This window comes from Salmo salar, chromosome 01 (genome assembly GCF_965601325.2).
Source record: "Salmo salar chromosome 01, fSalSal1, whole genome shotgun sequence".
In the NCBI taxonomy this organism is placed as follows: Eukaryota; Metazoa; Chordata; class Actinopteri; order Salmoniformes; family Salmonidae; genus Salmo; species Salmo salar.
The window spans coordinates 136681128-136699997 of record NC_138291.1 but is presented as its reverse complement, the minus strand read 5'-3'; the positions used below and the strand labels follow the sequence as shown (position 1 = coordinate 136699997).

General features: G+C 43.4%; 1 protein-coding gene across 11 annotated transcripts in view; it reads right to left on the bottom strand.

Annotated features, from left to right (window-relative positions):
- Positions 1-18870, bottom strand: part of strbp (spermatid perinuclear RNA binding protein) — a 128170-nt gene that overhangs the window by 70005 nt on the left and 39295 nt on the right. For 3 of the 11 annotated variants that reach the window (XM_045688338.2, XM_045688340.2, XM_045688335.2), the window contains one exon: positions 1187-1403. The exons of the other annotated variants lie outside the window; for them this stretch is intronic. The gene's annotated coding sequence lies outside the window, so the exon portion shown is untranslated. The remainder of the gene's footprint in view (positions 1-1186; positions 1404-18870) is intronic. 11 annotated transcript variants of the gene reach the window in all.

Sequence of the window (18870 nt, the reverse complement as noted above, 5' to 3'; positions counted from 1 at the left end):
CTCCTTTACATCTTCCATCTCCCACTCTCCTTTACATCTTTCATCTCCCACTCTCCTTTACATCTTTCATCTCCCACTCTCCTTTACATCTTTCATCTCCCACTCTCCTTTACATCTTCCATCTCCCACTCTCCTTTACATCTTTCATCTCCCACTCTCCTTTACATCTTTCATCTCCCACTCTCCTTTACATCTTTCATCTCCCACTCTCCTTTACATCTTTCATCTCCCACTCTCCTTTACATCTTTCATCTCCCACTCTCCTTTACATCTTTCATCTCCCACTCTCCTTTACATCTTTCATCTCCCACTCTCCTTTACATCTTTCATCTCCCACTCTCCTTTACATCTTTCATCTCCCACTCTCCTTTACATCTTTCATCTCCCACTCTCCTTTACATCTTTCATCTCCCACTCTCCTTTACATCTTTCATCTCCCACTCTCCTTTACATCTTTCATCTCCCACTCTCCTTTACATCTTTCATCTCCCACTCTCCTTTACATCTTTCATCTCCCACTCTCCTTTACATCTTCCATCTCCCACTCTCCTTTACATCTTCCATCTCCCACTCTCCTTTACATCTTTCATCTCCCACTCTCCTTTACATCTTTCATCTCCCACTCTCCTTTACATCTTCCATCTCCCACTCTCCTTTACATCTTTCATCTCCCACTCTCCTTTACATCTTTCATCTCCCACTCTCCTTTACATCTTTCATCTCCCACTCTCCTTTACATCTTTCATCTCCCACTCTCCTTTACATCTTTCATCTCCCACTCTCCTTTACATCTTCCATCTCCCACTCTCCTTTACATCTTTCATCTCCCACTCTCCTTTACATCTTTCATCTCCCACTCTCCTTTACATCTTTCATCTCCCACTCTCCTTTACATCTTTCTCTGACTCGAGTCTGGTTTCAAGGATGTACTTTTTCTGGCACAGACAAACTATTTCACTGCCTACGTCACGACTTTAACCGCTTGAAATAAATACAAAAAAAAAGTAGCTATTGAGATGTGGAAGTTATTTTTAACGAGAGCATTTCACAAGTGGCTAGTTTGCAACAACTACCAGTGAGTGCAAAGGTTGTTTTTTTGCCTGCAAACGTTGGTTTTGAATCGCAACGTTCTGGCATGTCTGACTCGTGATTTGGTGGGAGAGTTGTCTGTCTGAAGAGGACCTACCCCCGGGAACAATTTATTTTCCAATATCGAAGTTGCCAAAATAGTCCATCACTGAAACCAGACCCTAGTCACCGTTGAATAGGGTCGGCTTTTCGAGCCTACTCCAGGAGAGGATCCTATCATTGCAGAAGAATGAAGAGGTGGTGGCTGTGAGGCTCCCGAGCAGCACTCCTCTGATTAATGACTGAAATGTAAAAAAGAGAGACAGAGAAAGAAACTGAGAGAGAGAGGATAGAGAAGGAGCGACAGACAGAAAGTGAGAACGAGAGACACAGAGAGAGAGAGAGAGAGAGAAGGAGCGAGAGAGGAGCGAGAGAGAGAGAGAGAGAGCAGAGAGAGAGAGAGAGTGAGAGAGAGACAGAGAGAGACAGAGAGAGAGAGAGAGAGAGAGAGAGAGTGGAGAGAGAGGAGAGAGGGATCTGTCAGTCAATGAGAAGCTGGCTCTGTGCACAGCGCCTTGGGCTGCAATCCTACCGCTGCAAACAATTACAGGCTCACCTGCGACTGAGAGGAACATGGAAGCCAATCTCCCACCCAGCTGGAGGGGGATAAGCACTCGATAACAGGGTACTGCCACTTAGAACGTAAACACTGGCACCACACACACACACACACACACACACACACACACACACACACACACACACACACACACACACACACACACACACACACACACACACACACACACACACACACACACACACACACACACACACACACTCTCCTCTTAGCATCGCAACAGAACACTCAGGAGTCAGAATGGAATAGCAGTTAGGCCTAAGTACCATCGCTGCTCATTATTTTGTCACTCTAAAGACTATGGTTTAATTACAAACAAAAGCAAGGACTCACTGAGTTTGACTGTACATTTTTTATTTGACTGGGAACAAAGGTTGAGAAATGAGTGATCCATTTTTACTGATAGAATTAGAATGTAATGTACTAAGGAAGGATTAGTCATAGAAAATAACTTATCTAGTATTAGTATGTCTGTGATCTAGTATTACAGTGTTAGTCATACGGTCTAGTCCATAATTATTGGCACCCCTTGAGCAAAAGATACTGGGCTATACTACTGTATGCTAATTTCCAGGGAGAAAATCTATTATTGTATACCAACAGAATTGCTCAGAGAACGAGATTTTGTTTATCAAGTAATAAAAAAACATCTAAAAAAGATAGGGGGCAAAATTATTGATGCTGAGGATAACGACGCTGATCCACTTGTGGCCAGGTGTGGCAACCAGGTTTTTTGACTAAAATGTCCTGGTACTTGGTAAAGTTCATGATGCCCTTGACTTTAACAAGGGCCCCCAGGACCAGTGGAAGCAGTGGAAGCAAAATATCCCCATAACATTAAAGATTCATCATCAAATGTCAGCTCATCTTGCCAGATCACAGCCCGACAGCCCAGCTCACCGCAGCCAGAAGTCACACTGAAACAGTGCAGACCCACACCAGGTATGAACCAGAACCACACCAGGTATGCACTCCGCACACTTATATTCCATTCAAACCAAGACACAAACCCTCCATTTACCATGCCGACAAATTTGTACCTCCCTTTTCTTTATATCTGAAAGGTACTGCCAGTATCAAAGCCTATACTTTTATTTCTGCCAACCGAGGTATTCAGGATTACGGTATTATGTTTAAATCCCGCCAAAGCCTCGGTATGAAACGTTGCCTTTTATCTTACCGGCTTTTAAATAATGACCGCTCTATTGTCCGACATCAAACTTGTCCTTGTCAATCACAAAGCTTCACAGAAATGCTTTTTTATGCATTTATTCTCTCAATGTAAATGCACGTGGTTCTGTCCTTGAGCTGTTCTTGTCCATTGTTCATTTGGCCTGTGGGGGACGACGCATGTCGTTTCATCTTTTTTTTCTTGACTTTGACAAGTAGGCTAAATATTTAAAGGCTCTTATATTTAGCTAATAAATTCCGTGTTAATAAAATGCATACGTTTCTAACTTAAACTACGAATCAAGGTGCATGATACACTATACAAAAGTATTTGGACACCCCTTCAAATGAGTGGATTTGGCTATTTCAGCCACACTCATTGCTGACAGGTGTATAAAACCGAGCACACAGCCGTGCAATCTCCGTTGACAAACATTGGCAGTAGAATGGCCCGTACTGAAGAGCTCAGTGACTTTCAACGCGGTCAACGTCATAGGATGCCACCTTTCCAACAATTCCGTTCGTAATGTTACGGCCCTCCTAGAGCTGACCCAGTCAACTGTAAGTGTGGGTGGCAGGTAGCCTAGTGGTTAGAGCGTTGGGCCAGTAACCAAAAGGTTGCTGGATCGAATCTCTGAGCTAACAAGGTCTGTCGTTGTGGCGTTCTGCTCCTGAACAAGGCAGTTAACCCACTGTTCTCCGGTGGGCCGTCATAGTAAATAAGAATTTGTTCTTAACTAACTTGCCTAGTTAAATAAAAAAAAAGTGCTGTTATTGTGAAGTGGAAACATCAAGGAGCAGTGGAAACGTGTTCTCTGGAGTGATGAATCACACTTCACCATCTGGCAGTCCGACGGACGGATCTGGGTTTGACTGATGCCAGGAGAACGCTACCTGCCCGAATTCATAATGCCAACGGTAAAGTTTGGTGGAGGAGGAATAATGGTCTGGGGGTGTTTTTCATGTTTTTTTCATGGTTTGGGCTAGTCCCCTTAGTCCCAGTGAAGGGAGATCTTAACGTCGTGTTCCAATGTTGTGGCAATTTTAGCTGGCCAGGTCGTATTGAAAGACAGCTAGCTAGTTAGCTACATCATATCAAACCTGTCGTCTGGTTTGCTTGGTTAGCTAGCTAGCTAGCTAACGTCAGCAAGTTGGCTGGCACTGGCAAGAGTATGGGGGTAACGTTAGTTACAGCATGAGGGTGAATGCAATTTGAGCTAGTCCACCAAGGCCAGCCCAACCTGGGTTGATTTCAAAGTGCCCATGGAAACAGGGCTTTACAGTGAACTACTTTTGACCAGGGCCCATAGGGGTCTAAAGGGCTCTAAGAAAATAACTGTGGTGCACATTGTTATAAACGTATCGTTAAACGTATCGTTATCGTGATCATTTAGTCAATTTATCATGATATGTCTTTTTGTCCATATCGCCCAGTATTACTAATAGGTGTTTCTTTACATAGCCTATAGAAATATTGCTGAAGGCACTGAATGTTGATGTTGTACATTTTTCTATCTGGGACATGAATGTTTGTTTTTCTCCTAACTCTATTTCTGAGCATCAGGATATTTATATTTCTGGTATACTATTTTAACTCTATCAAAAGTATGTGGACACCTGCTCGTCAAACACCTCATTCCAAAATCATGGGCATTAATATGGAGTTGGTCCCCTCCCTTTGCTGCTATAACAGCCTCCACTCTTCTGGGAAGGCTTTTCACTAAATGTTGAAACATTGCTGCAGGGACTTGCTTCCATTCAGCCACAAGAGCATTATTAGTGAGGTTGGATACTGATGTTGGGCGATTAGGCCTGGCTCGCAGTTGGTGTTCCAATTCATCCCAAAGGTGTTTGATGGGGTTGAGGTCAGGACTCGCTTTGTGCACGGGGGGCATTGTCATGCTGAAACAGGAAAGGGCCTTCCCCAAACTGTTGCCACACAGTTGGAAGCACATAATCGACTGGAACGCAATTGTATACTGTAGCGTTAAAAAAACATGAAAAACAGCCCCAGACCATTATTCCTCCTCCACCAAACTTTACAGTTGGCACTATGCATTCTGGCAGGTAGTGTTCTCCTGGCATCCGCCAAACCCAGATTTGTCCGTCGGACTACCAGATGGTGAAGCGTGATTCATCACTCCACTGCTCCACAGTCCAACGGCGACGAGCTTTACACCACTCCAGCCGACGCTTGGCATTGCGCATGGTGATCTTAGGCTTGTGTGCGGCTGCTCGGCCTTGGAGTTATTGTGCTGACGTTGCTTCCAGAAGCAATTTGGAACTCGGTAGTGAGTGTTGCAACCGAGGACAGACGATATTAAAGCTCTATGCGCTTCAGCACTCAGCGGTCCCGTTCTGTGAACTTTTGTGGCCTACCACTTCGCGGTTGAGCCGTTGTTGCTCCTAGACGTTTCCACTTCACAATAAAAGCACAATAAAAAGCACCGGGGCAGCTCTAGCAGGGCAGAAATTTGACGAACGGACTTGTTGGAAAGGTGGCATCCTATGACGGTGCCATGTTGAACTCTTCAGTATGGCCATTCTACTGCCAATGTTTGTCTACGGAGATTACATGGCTTTGTGCTCGATTTTATACACCTGTCAGCAACAGGTGTGGCTGAAAAAGCCAAATTCACTCATTTGAAGGGGTTTCCACATACATTAAGATATATATAGTGTATTTCAACGCTATTTCTGACCATAGTGTTTACTTGTTCATTAGTCCAATGCTGCTAAGATACCAGCTCACCTGAATGTCTGCTTGTGTGCCGGTCAAATTAGTCCTAACCTCTGTGTATAAATTAATGTTATTACTACTTTATTTCTGGCATCATGTGTTTACTACTAGGCTTCACCATCTGTCAAAACAGATGCTGTTGCTACGTAACACACACACACACACACACACACACACACACACACACAACTAATGATACTCGGAGACACTCTCCAGGAGGTCTTGTAGTTCCAACAGAACAAAAGATCCAAACAAGACAGGCGATTCCACGCCAGCGGGAGTAGAAAATATTCATGGTATGGCAGATTGCTCTGGCAATTCTCACTAGGGACGTGACAAACGGAGAGAAAAAAATCTTTGCGTTTAAATTGTACTTTAAAAAAAAATCGGTTTTCTGTTAAAAAAAACAATAAGAAAAATGCACAAAATTGTGAATTCACAATGAATCTGCGCTGCTGCCAGCAATGGTTTGGGTCCCTTTCAGATGGTTAAGCATTGCACATACTGTACTGTGTACTACCACTGTACCTCAATTCCACCTCGCAAAGTTAGTGTTGTAGAGCTCTCTGTACTTCAACATACAGGGGGGAAAAATCATCAATGACCCCTCTCATCCAGCCAATTACCTCCTTCTGCCCCGACCCTCTGGTAGGCACTACAGGTCATTAACGTTAAGCATCCCAATTTCGTTTAAACTTTTAACGTTTAAAATGTTCACACCCCTAATTCTCACATACGAACTTCATTGGGAGGAAGGATGTTTAACCAGACATATGGAATCAAGACATACTCCATATTTTATAACACACTATAAAGGAGGATAATGACACCAAGGTGTTGTCTGTATCCTGTACGGTTCACAGATCATTAAGTCTAAAAAGGGCCTAAAATCAGGCACTTTCATCATGATTTTCCCCAAAAAATGGTTTGTGACACAAACGTAAAAAGAATTCCAAACATTCTTCCTCCCAATTAAGTTTCTGAGAATTGCCCAAATATTTTCCTCTCCCTCCGCCGTGGAATCGCTCAGAGGCCTTCTCATGAAGAGTTATTATAGGCGTGTGTGTGTGTGTGTGTGTGTGTGTGTGTGTGTGTGTGTGTGTGTGTGTGTGTGTGTGTGTGTGTGTGTGTGTGTGTGTGTGTGTGTGTGTGTGTGTGTGTGTAACCCCGTTTAAATTCTCTCCATGTCCTGCTGTGCTCTTAAAGCCAAGAGATGCATTCTCTATGTAAACATCTGCTAGGTGATTCTACTGCTGCCCTGTCTGTGTTTCTGCTTCTCTCTCTGCAAGGATCTGTCTGATAAAGGACAGACGGTACAAAGTCCATGATGGACGGAGAGAAAGAGAGATATGCAAGCTATTCTTTCCAGCCCCTCTTGGAAGACAAAAGGAAGCTTGTATAAAAAATTTAAAAAAAAAAAAAAAAAAAAAAAAAGCTTCTTTATTGTTAATAACCAGCAGCACGTTTTAGGCCTTTCAGCTGAAAAAGAATAGCAGAAATAATACGATCATGTCCTGTAAAATGTTCCTTTCACAATACTTAAAAGGGAAATAGGCCTAGCATGTGGCAATGTTTAGCGATATAGGGTTTCTAGGCCTAAGGACATGAGAAAATGTGTGTGTAATGAACCGTCTCCTGAACCATGCTGGCGTAGGTGCAGAGAGATGACAAGATCTCTTCTGATCACTGGAGGAAGAGGAACTAAAGCAAGTTCCCTTTCTCTTCAACGCACGCACCCCCCCCCCCCCCCCCCCCCCAGACCCACAAACAGTACAGCTAAAACAACTTCTCTCATCAACAGTTCTCTATAGACCAGAGGCAGACAGAGTACAGCCTTTCTTTTTTTTGTCACATCTTCGGGCCAAGCTGACTTTGGTTGAAACAGGAAGAGCACTCTCCATCCTCTTCCTTTTCCTACAATCAGCAGAAAAGAAGTATAGCGGACCCTAAAACACTTTGAATGCCCCAGAACAGCTCGGCTAATACGCCTTCTCTACAACAACAAAAAAACATCCATCGAATAGTTTGAAAGTCATGACCTGTAAGGGGGTTTTGAACATTGATGTTCCGATGCGCTCATTGGGAACCCCAAGTGGGTTCCGGAACGCTGCAGTAGAAATGCGGTTGCACAGATTCCGTACAGCAGCCGTCTCTACGAGGAGTGGTGTGTTCTATAGAACACAGGAAGGACACCAGGTAGGAAAGGATTATCATTTATGATGTTATGTGTAGAATGGAGCCATCAGCCAGCCAGTCCCACTGAGCCACCATACACTATGGAAATCAGCCTGACCTCTCTGTGCCTCCTACTCTGGGGATAACTCTCACAAACTAGCTGCAGCGTCGCAAGAAACTGGAAGGTACCGCCTGTGCCAGTGTAGTCATACGTTGCACTGTTTTACCACTCTGCGGTACCAAGAATTTGAGTTGGTTTAACTTTGCAATCATTGTTTTTTGCTTGATACATTTCAAAGTCAAAACTTCTGTTACTGTGGAATTGCCCTTTAGTTTCTGACATTGACGTTGCATCCATTGACATGGCTCCCAAGACCCCTCGTCCTTCTTGATAAAGCGAAAGCCAGAAAGCAATTTTGTGATACACACACACACAGGTCAGGTAGACAGTATTAACGATTTGGCAGTGTGTAGAAAGCGCTGATGTTGCCTTTGTAGGCCAGGGAAATGCATAACGTCGATGAGAGCATAACACTATTGCCAATAACCAAGATGAAGGAGAGAAGGAGGAGGAGGTGGAAGGAGAGGAGAGGTGGGTCATTCCTGTTGACTGCAGGTCAAGTCCTGGAGGACGAGTGCGGCGGTCACTGGATAACAAGAATGGATGTGTGTGTGTGTGTGTGTGTGTGTGTGTGTGTGTGTGTGTGTGTGTGTGTGTGTGTGTGTGTGTGTGTGTGTGTGTGTGTGTGTGTGTGTGTGTGTGTGTGTGTGTGTGTGCATAGCAGACAGAGACTCACTAATGAAACAGTATCACTTTAACTGCGAAAGTGAGTGAGTGAGTGAGTGAGTGAGTGAGTGAGTGAGTGAGTGAGTGAGTGAGTGAGTGAGTGAGTGAGTGAGTGAGTGAGTGAGTGAGTGAGTGAGTGAGTGAGTGAGTGAGTGAGTGAGTGAGTGAGTGAGTGAGTGAGTGAGTGAGTGAGTGAGTGAGTGAGTGAGTGAGTGAGTGAGTGAGTGAGTGAGACTTTGACCAAGTGTCTAATTCACAACACTGAGTGACCTACACACACACACAATATTAACAGATCTAGACAAAGGGCAGTGGTTGGCTCGGTGCTCCAGACTCCATTCAGGACCTGTAAGAGCTTAATAAGAGGGAGAGAGCGAGGGAGAGAGAGGGCGAGAGGGAGATGAAGAGGGAGAAAGAGGGCGAGGGAGAGAGAGGGCTAGGGAGAGAGAGGGCTAGGGAGAGAGGGGGTGAGAGGGAGATGAAGAGGGAGAAAGAGGGCTAGGGAGAGAGGGGGCTAGGGAGAGAGAGGGCGAGGGAGAGTGCGAGGGAGAGAGGGAGAGAGGAAGAGGAAGATGGTCCAACACAAACCTAATTAAACACACGGCTGCTGACAGTAATGGCTGCAGTGTTATTTGTGCCTTCTTGCTCCACAAGGACATTTCAGACAGGAAACACACAAGCGCGCGCCCACACACACACACACACACAGAGACCGAGAGAGAGACAGGAAACAACAACACAGAAAGAATGTGATTAGTCTGATGGGTCCACAATAGGGCTGGGAATTGCCAGGGACTTCATAATACAATATTATCACGATACTTAGGTGCCAATACGATTACCACAACTCTATATTCTTATTATTGTTATGTTACTGCTACCCTTTAATTACTTTTATTTCTTATTCTTAGCTGTATTTTTTTTTTTTATTGCATTGTTGGTTAGGGGCTCGTAAGTAAGCATTTCACTGTAAGGTCTACACCTGATGTGACTAATACGCATGTGACTAATACAGTTTGATTTGATATATGTTTCGAGATTCAATACTGTGATTTTATTGCGATTCGATGTTCCAAAGATATTGTTCACCATATTTCCTGCTGCAGAGGGACAAGTCATGAGAAACTGAGTTCTGATCAGTCATGGAAATAAAAATGCTGAAAACAAATTGGCTCCCTATTTCAAAGCAAGACGGAGAACACGCTATGAAGGAAAAATACTCGTGTTTTGGTGCAGGTACAGCAAACTAGCTCAAAAAACGATATCGCTATAATGTCAAAACCATACAATATATCGTCAAAAATGAAATCCCGATATGTACAGTAACTGTATTGATTCCTCCCCCCCCAAATGAACCCATCTGGACTAATGACGTTAAAGATAAAGTAGAGCAGAGCACATGTCCACACACACGTTTTATCCACTCAGTGTTTGTGTGTGACTTGAGGCCGAGTGGCCAGTGGGGTTAGAGAGGCCAGTGGCCTTGCTGCTGAGTCAGAGGGTGAACACACACACACACACACACACACACACACACACACACACACACACACACACACACACACACACACACACACACACACACAAACACACAAACACACAAACACACACACACACACACACACACACACACACACACACACACACACACACACACACACACACACACACACACGGAGTGCATGCCGTCACTCTCTGGCCTGACATTCCACTGATGCTTTAGTCCATTCTGTGAAATGATTTGGAACATAACATCTCTGAGCTGGGTGGGCATTTCCATGTAAAAAAGTCCCATGAGCACTAACATGTGAAGTTCATAGGTACACATCACATTTGGTGTCAAATGAAAGCTAAGAATCTATACTTGAGAAATGAAGACATATATACATTTTCAACCATTTTCCATCCTAAAAATGTGGAATAATTAAAAGCTTTGATTTATGGTCAAACAGATGGAAAAGGAGTCTTAGAAAACTTTTTTAAAAAGGTATCACACAATAATGTTGACGTAAAGACCCCTGCCGACTAATAAACATTTTGTTTTGAAGAAATGATTTGCCTTCTGTAAGTTTAAGAAATATTACTTAGGTGTCTTGTCATTCTGTTACCAAAAAACCCACGTACTGTATCTTGAAGATATTTTCCAATCTCACCCTCATAAGGAGGCAGGATAAGGAACGATTCAGAAGTAACGTAAAAGGTAGACAGATTAGTTATGCTTTTTTTACTGATAACTATTTGGTTTATGGTTTATTAAGTGATTAAAACACTGAACAGAATCACCAAAACATCTGTAATGACTGCAACTGAATTGGCTACAATGGGAACTCCTAGTAGTCACAAACCTCAGTTGGGTCACCTGCTACTGTCCTCCCTTCCACTGGCATACTGTTATGTTCAGCTCATAACTGTTTTCAAATTTGGTCTTCTTTATTGGTGGAGCTCATTAGAATAATAGACAGTGAGTAGAATAATAACCAAATATGCAAAGAAGGATTTCTACCTTTTGTGTACCTATTCAGGATACATCACCATGAAGAGAATGACTTCCTGACGGTAAGGGTAGGCAACAACACATCTGCCACGCTGATCCTCAACACCGGGGCCCCTCAGGGGTGCATGCTTAGTCCCCTCCTGTACACCCTGTTCACCCACGACTGCATGGCCAGGCATGACTCCAACACCATTTAAGTTTGCTGACGTCACAACGGTGGTAGGCCTGATCACCGACAACGATGAGACAGCCTATAGGGAGGAGGTCAGAAACCTGGCCGTGTGGTGCCAGGACAACAACCTCTCCCCCAATGTGAGCAAGACAAAGGAGCTGATCGTGAACTACAGGAAAAGGAGGGCTGAACAGGCTCCCATTAACATCGACGGGGCTGTAGTGGAGTGGGTCGAGAGTTTCAAGTTCCTTGTTGTCCACATCACCAACAAACTATCATGGTCGTGAAGAGGGCACGACAACACCTTTTCCCCCTCAGGAGACTGATAAGATTTGGCATGGGTCCCCAGATCCTCACAAAGTTCTACAGCTGCACCATCGAGAGCATCCTGACCGGTTGGCTCACCACACGGCAAGCCATACCGGAGCGCCAAGTCTAGGACCAAAAGGCTCCTTAACAGCTTCTACCCCCAAATTAAACAATTAATCAAATGGCCTCCCTGATTATTTACACTGACCCCCCCCCCCCCCCCTTTGTTTTTACACTGCTGCTACTCACTGTTTACTATATGTGCATAGTCACTTTACCCCTACCTGCATGTACAAATTACCTCAACTAACCTGTACCCCGCACATTGACTCGGTACCGGTACCCCCTGTATATAACCTCGTTATTGTTATATAATTTTATTGTGTACATTTTTCTTACATTTTTTACTTTAGTTTATTTAGTAAATATATTTTTAACTATTTCTTGAACTGCATTGTTGGTTAAGGGCAGCATTTCCCGGTAAGGTCTACTACACCTGTTGTATTCGGCGCATGTGACAAATACAATTTGATTTGATTTACATTTACATTGATTTACATTCATAATTATGGAGTAGATATTTAAGAGTTTTTGGAAAGCGTGGTCGCAACATCATGTACCAAAATGTGCATCTGCACTGTTCTTCGAGTAAATGGTGTTTTTGTAAAGCTTTTCTGTGTAAATTGTTAAAAGTAGTCCTTGTGCATAGAGCTGTACGGCTTGTTAAACTTTGCAGTCATTGTTTTTGCTGTTACTGTTACTGTGGAATTGTGCAGATGTTTCAACTACGGTACTAAGCTCCTCTACGGTACAACACCCCTACCCATCCCCCTCTCTCTTTTCATCATTATTTTATCGTAAAATCCACAGCAGACCAGAAGAGAGGACTAGAGTTATTAATAAAAATTGCATATTAATTTGATGGTGGGTTGGGCTGGGGATGCATGTCCTGTAACAGACCCAAATACCTATTAGGGAATGAGGACACAGCTGGAGACAGGACAGGAGGGCTCACACACGAACACACACACACACTCAGCGAGAAGCACACACAACGCCAACACACACACTAAGAGAGAAACACACACGCACGCACAGAGACGGACAACTCACACACAACCAAACACAGGTCCATCCCGGCAAGATCAGGCCAGCGGCAGAAAATTGCTTTTAACAACCGAACCAGATTAGCACAGGGCTTCTGGGAAAACAAAACAAAAACAGACAGAGAGCTTTTATTACTGATGCTTTAATGTTTTTGTTTTACTCTCATTTTAGGTGGATGTTTGCCACAAGTACCAAAAAAGCAAAAGTCAAACATTTTAGTATATTGCTTATAGCCTAGATATATAATATTTAGCTATATAATTATTTACTATCCCCCTAATGGAAAAAAGAACAACAAATCGTCAGTCGGCATAATCTCCTTAGAGTGCTTCCCTTTTAGAAGCGTCTCTCTGGGCGACATCTGCACATCGAGGACAGGAAGGGAAAACAGAATGGTCCGGTAGCTGGTGGCTTTTTACCCCACACTGTCCCATATCTTTTGTCACTGAGAGAGTTAACCTGTTGGGTCTAGGGGGCAGCATTTGCACGTCTGGATAAAAAAAATGTACCCGATTTAATCTGGTTACTAATCCTACCCAGTAACTAGAATATGCATATACTTATTATATATGGATAGAAAACACTCTAAAGTTTCCAAAACTGTTTGAATGGTGTCTGTGAGTATAACAGAACTCATTTGGCAGGCAAAACCCTGAGACATTTTCTGACAGGAAGTGGATACCTGATGTGTTGTATTGACTTTAAAGCTATCCCATTGAAAAACACAGGGGTTTAGGAATATTTTGGCACTTCCGATTGCTTCCACTAGATGTCACCAGCCTTTACAAAGTGTTTTGAGTCTTCTGGAGGGAGATCTGACCGAACAAGAGCCATGGAACGGTGATGTCCCATTAGACACCTGGCGCGCTACTTCATGTTGGGTACCCTCGTTCCAATACGTTATAAAAGGCTATGCATTCGTCCACCTTGAATATTATTCATGTTCTGGTTAAAAAAGGCCCTAATGATTTATGCTATACAACGTTTGACATGTTTGAACGAACGGAAATATATTTTTTCCCCTCGTTCATGACGAGAAGTCCGGCTGGCTTACATCATGTGCTAACGAGACGGAGATTTTTGGACATAAATGATGAGCTTTTTTGAACAAAACTACATTCGTTATGGACCTGTGATACCTGGAAGTGACATCTGATGAAGAGAATCAAAGGTAATGGATTATTTACATAGTATTTTCGATTTTAGATCTCCCCAACATGACGTCTAGTCTGTATCGCAACGCGTATTTTTCTGGGCACAGTGCTCAGATTATTGCAAAGTGTGATTTCCCAGTAAGGTTATTTTTAAATCTGGCAAGTTGATTGCGTTCAAAAGATGTAAATCTATAATTCTTTAAATGACAATATAATATTTTACCAATGTTTTCTAATTTTAATTATTTAATTTGTGACGCTGACTTGACTGCCGGTTATTGGAGGGAAACGATTTCCTCAACATCAATGCCATAGTAAAACGCTGTTTTTGTATATAAATATGAACTTGATAGAACTAAAAATGCATGCATTGTCTAACATAATGTCCTAGGAGTGTCATCTGATGGAGATTGTAAAAGGTTAGTGTATCATTTTAGCTGGTTTTATGGTTTTGGTGACCCTGTCTTTGACTTGACAAAACATTACACACAACTCTTGTAAATGTACTGTCCTAACATACTCTAAATTTATGCTTTCGCCGTAAAACCTTTTTGAAATCGTAAAACGTGGTTAGATTAAGGAGATGTTTATCTTTCAAATGGTGTAACATAGTTGTATTTTTGAAAAATTTGAATTTTGACATTTATTTGGATTCAAATTTGCCGCTCTTGAAATGCACCTGCTGTTGATGGAGTGCACCACAGGTGGCACGCTAGCGTCCCACCTAGCCCCAAGAGGTTAAGACCTGAGGTTTTACGCCGTGCATCAATATCAAACACATAAACTAACCTTGACTCAGCTAATGTACTGTGTACTGGGGCGTCACGCACCCCCAAAATCCGAGAGGGCACAAAGCACCTTTGAATGGCTGAGGGGTGGGAAGTTGGAGAATATAGCATTTTTCAGGGCCATAATCATTATGCTTAATTCAACGTAAAAAAAATATGTAAAAATGTCTGCATATCTAAGCATACCTCTTGAGGAGAGGAGCCTGAGCAAGACAGCTGACTGTGTAACTAAACATCAGCTTTAAAGAGGGAGAGCCTTTTAGCCTGGATTAGACTGTTTAATAAAGTGTTAATGGAGCAGAGAAGTGGGCTAATGCCCAGGCAGGGCTGAGGGAGGCTGAGGCATAGCCAGTGTATTAGCAGAAGTCAGGACAATACCATGCCAGACTGTCTCTCTCTGGCTGTCTGTCTGGGAAAGAGGGAGGGTGTGTGTGAGAGATAGTTCAGAGTCAGTCGACTAACGCGAGTTGTGTTTTGCATCCAGGCAGTGGGTAAATCAATAGGATTCCGCGGAGCAGGAGCAGTTGGCTCCTAAATACAGAGCTGCCTGAGAGCTCGGAGAGCAGATCGTGGACGAGGCAGGATGCAGACAACATCACTCCTCTCGGCCTCGCTCAGTGGCGTTCTCTCTAGCTTGCTCGTTCTCTACCGCTCCCCTTCTCTCTACTTCCCTCTCACTCTTCTTTCTCTACCTCTCTTTCCCCCCTCCCCCTCTCAGAACTGATCCAGTACACATGGTCCTGGTGTAACTGGGGGTTACACACACACTTGGCATTGGAAGGTCTAATAAGGGGTTACAGGGGAGATTGGAATGCATGCCAGGTCTCCTCAGCCTCTCCTCATACTGGTACTATAGTGGATGGATGGGCAGATTGGCATTGGCTGCTCCTCCCGTTGTAGCATAGAGCCTAGTGCAGGCACTGCAGGCCAACCTTGTGCTGTGTTTTGCAGAAGAAGTTTCTCAGGACCTTGCAGTGCCATCTGTTCCTGCCGAAATCAGCACAGCATGCCATCTAACGCTAGAGCTGCGTTCTCTATCCACTACACCTACACTGTGGAGGATCATAAACCCAGTCAAAACAGTGTCTGTGTGAAATAGCGACTGATAAGGTGGGAGTGTATATTTGGACTAGGGATGAGAGGATTCAACCTGCAGTCGCCGCGGTTATATCCGCTGGGCGGGCGGGTTTAGGGTCATGAAATAATGTGTGGACGAAGGGCGGGTGGATGGCCGTCGGGTTGAATAAAAAGAAAACAACACATAAAAAATCTCGTGCAATTTATATCTATAGTCTAAATTGAGGTTTTTCTTTTATTATTTTTGGGCTATCAGACTTTACGTCCGCCAAATAGCCTACACGGCAATTGCCAAAAGCTTTTGGGAACGGGCAGAAAAGGTTTACGTCGATCCACTGAGAAAAGCTGAGAAATGGAGAGTAAAAAAAAAAAGAGAGAAGGGAGGGCCAGAAAAGTCATGTTTGGGAAAGATTTGGTTAAGTGGTAAAATACAATGATAGCAGTGCCTATGTTATGTGTGATGATTGTGAGGCGCTATACAAATTCAAGAGTCACAAGACGGGGACTTCAAATAGGCCTATGGCACGTCAAGGGAACTGTAGTCTACTGTTCAAATAGGTTAAATGGGAACTGAAATCTGGACACTGACTGTAGGTCTATAACCTCTGACTTGCCTAGTTAAATAAAGCTTCAAAAATATATTTCACAAAGTCTTATATTAACTCCTGCAGAATTAAGCATTTCTTGCAGTAAAATGTACATTTTGACTCGAGTGGAGAAATATGATTTCTTTCTTTCCGCATCTTGAGAGAATGTGAATGTGCAGTTAGGGACCGTCTGTTGAGGTGCTGTCTTTATCAGCATCATAAAAGCTTTATCAACCACATAAAACTTCAATCTTATCAGAAACGTGTTGGGTCGTTTTCACAGTTTTCTATTTCCTTACAACCTGTCAAACTGATGTCATTTGGAAAATCTTTCCCATTTTTGGATTTTCTCCCCGGTCCCTAAACGTCTTCGCGCCACGAAAGAAGCAGAGATGACCGTGAACATTTTTAACGATGTCAACTAGATTGAAGAATTCTTCAATCTATCATTTATGACATTATTCTTAAGCAGGGGTTAATTTAGTCTTCTAGGGCAACATATAATGACAGGAGAGAAGATGCTTGTATTTAATTAAAAGACAAGTTGACTAACAAATAGTCTACCAAAATCATAATTAGAAAAATATCTAAATTAGGCCAAAAGCGAATCCTGCACCCCCTTTCAAAAAGAACGTTCCGCCGTCTCTGACTGTAGCCTATTTTCCATATTTGCTGGTTAGGGTTGGGTGTGAGCCTCACACGCTCACTTCATCACGTATAGTCGGGCGGTTGCGGATGGGTTATGAGCAATTGCAGGTGAACAAACTGCTGACCTGCGCACCATTAATTCATTAATTTGGAAAAGCAATAGAAAAGGCAATTCAGAGTCAGGGAATGGATGCGGAAGTGTGTGAGTGTGAGTGTGTGTATGTGTGTCACAACACCAGCTGCTGCAGTACCTCCCCCTCGCTCCCTCTTTCGCCTTCTCTCTGTGCCAAGTCGGAGCGGATCAGCGTATCCATTCATTCCAGGTCAATTTGGGCACTCTGCTCGACAACAGCAATTCATTAACCAAATCCTGAGGTCTGACACTGTCGGAGACACCTCCAGAATCACAGAGAAACACACTCTCTCTCTCAGAAATAACAGGGAGAACATAGCTATGGCAGGGGAAACACTTCTCTAAACTGACTAGTGAGTCCAATCAATAATTGTGAAATCAATGGATTATTCAATTAAAATCTGCTTTATTCCAAATACACTCATCATTTACATTTTTTTATCAGCCTCTCTCTGTTTTCTGTTTGTTTTAAATGAGTCCATACACAGTGTACATGGCCCTGTAGCTAAACCACTTGAGTATCAGGTGAGTTTGAATAGCTGCATGGCTGAATGGCTACTGCTATGACACAGTGGTAGCATTAATATTTCATAGCCAGTCAGTCCAAGGACAGTCCTCTCTATCTCTCCATCCATCTTCTCTCTCTCTCTCTCTCTATCTCTCTCTCTTTCCCTCTCTCCATCAATCTCCTCCATGTACAGCTCTATTTCAGTATTTCATTCAGTCTAAAACAGGCCGCAGAACCACAACCAGGCACCCGCATATGTGAAGAATGTATATACAGCATCCTAAACCGTTCCGTGTCGACCCGAGGGGGAGTGATACAAAGTTTCTGGCAGCAGATCATATTTTAACTATTATTCACTCCCAGGAGAGCAAAAAAATGACTTATAATTTTTAGTTCAAACGGGGAAAAAAAAGAGAGGCTTATTTTAGTCAAACCAATACTGCACAGCCACCAAATAGTGAGGTTTCTTTGCAGTGCAAGTCCTGCAGAGCACTACTGATTGAACAACAGGGTACACAGTGTGGCCCTCTCCCTCTACTCCCCCAGAGCTGCTTTCACACACACACAGAGACGGACTCTGGTTCACCTCCAGTCTGATTGAAATTTTAATCTCTCATCTGAATGACTAAGAGAAGGGCCATGAGGGAGCTCTAGACAAAGGTGTGTGTGTGTGTGTGTGTGTGTGTGTGTGTGTGTGTGTGTGTGTGTGTGTGTGTGTGTGTGTGTGTGTGTGTGTGTGTGTGTGTGTGTGTGGTGTGTGTGTGTGTGTGTGTGTGTGTGTGTGTGTGTCTTTTGCAGAAAGAGGGCAAATCAGCCAGCCTCAGCATTGTCCTGAATTTTTTACCAGGCTATCGTTTGGAGAGCGTGACACACACACACACACAATGGCAAGCCAACATGCCTCTATGTAGGGTTGTCCCCGACAAAAAAAAATCTTGGTCGACCAAGAGTCGTCTGTTCTTTAGACCAATCGATTTGTCAAAATGTTTAAACGTGTAATTTTCCATATATTGACAGGTCCTGTGTGCTTTAATCAAATCAACTATATTCGCTGAGCTTGTCTGATGCTTTAAGCACACGGTTTGATTAAATAATTAAGACACACAAATGACTAGAGGGAGTCCGACCAGAAATTTATTTGATTGTGCCGGGCTCAGGCTTGCTGTGCTCTGTTAAAAAGAAAAGGCAGTGAGTGACTGTGACCAGCACCTGTTGTCTCTCTCTCTCCTCCCTGCTGCAGCGACCACCACAGAACATCAAAGTGTTTATCGCGCTGTCTGTGTTGCTGAAGCTGCAACAGAATTACAGCTATT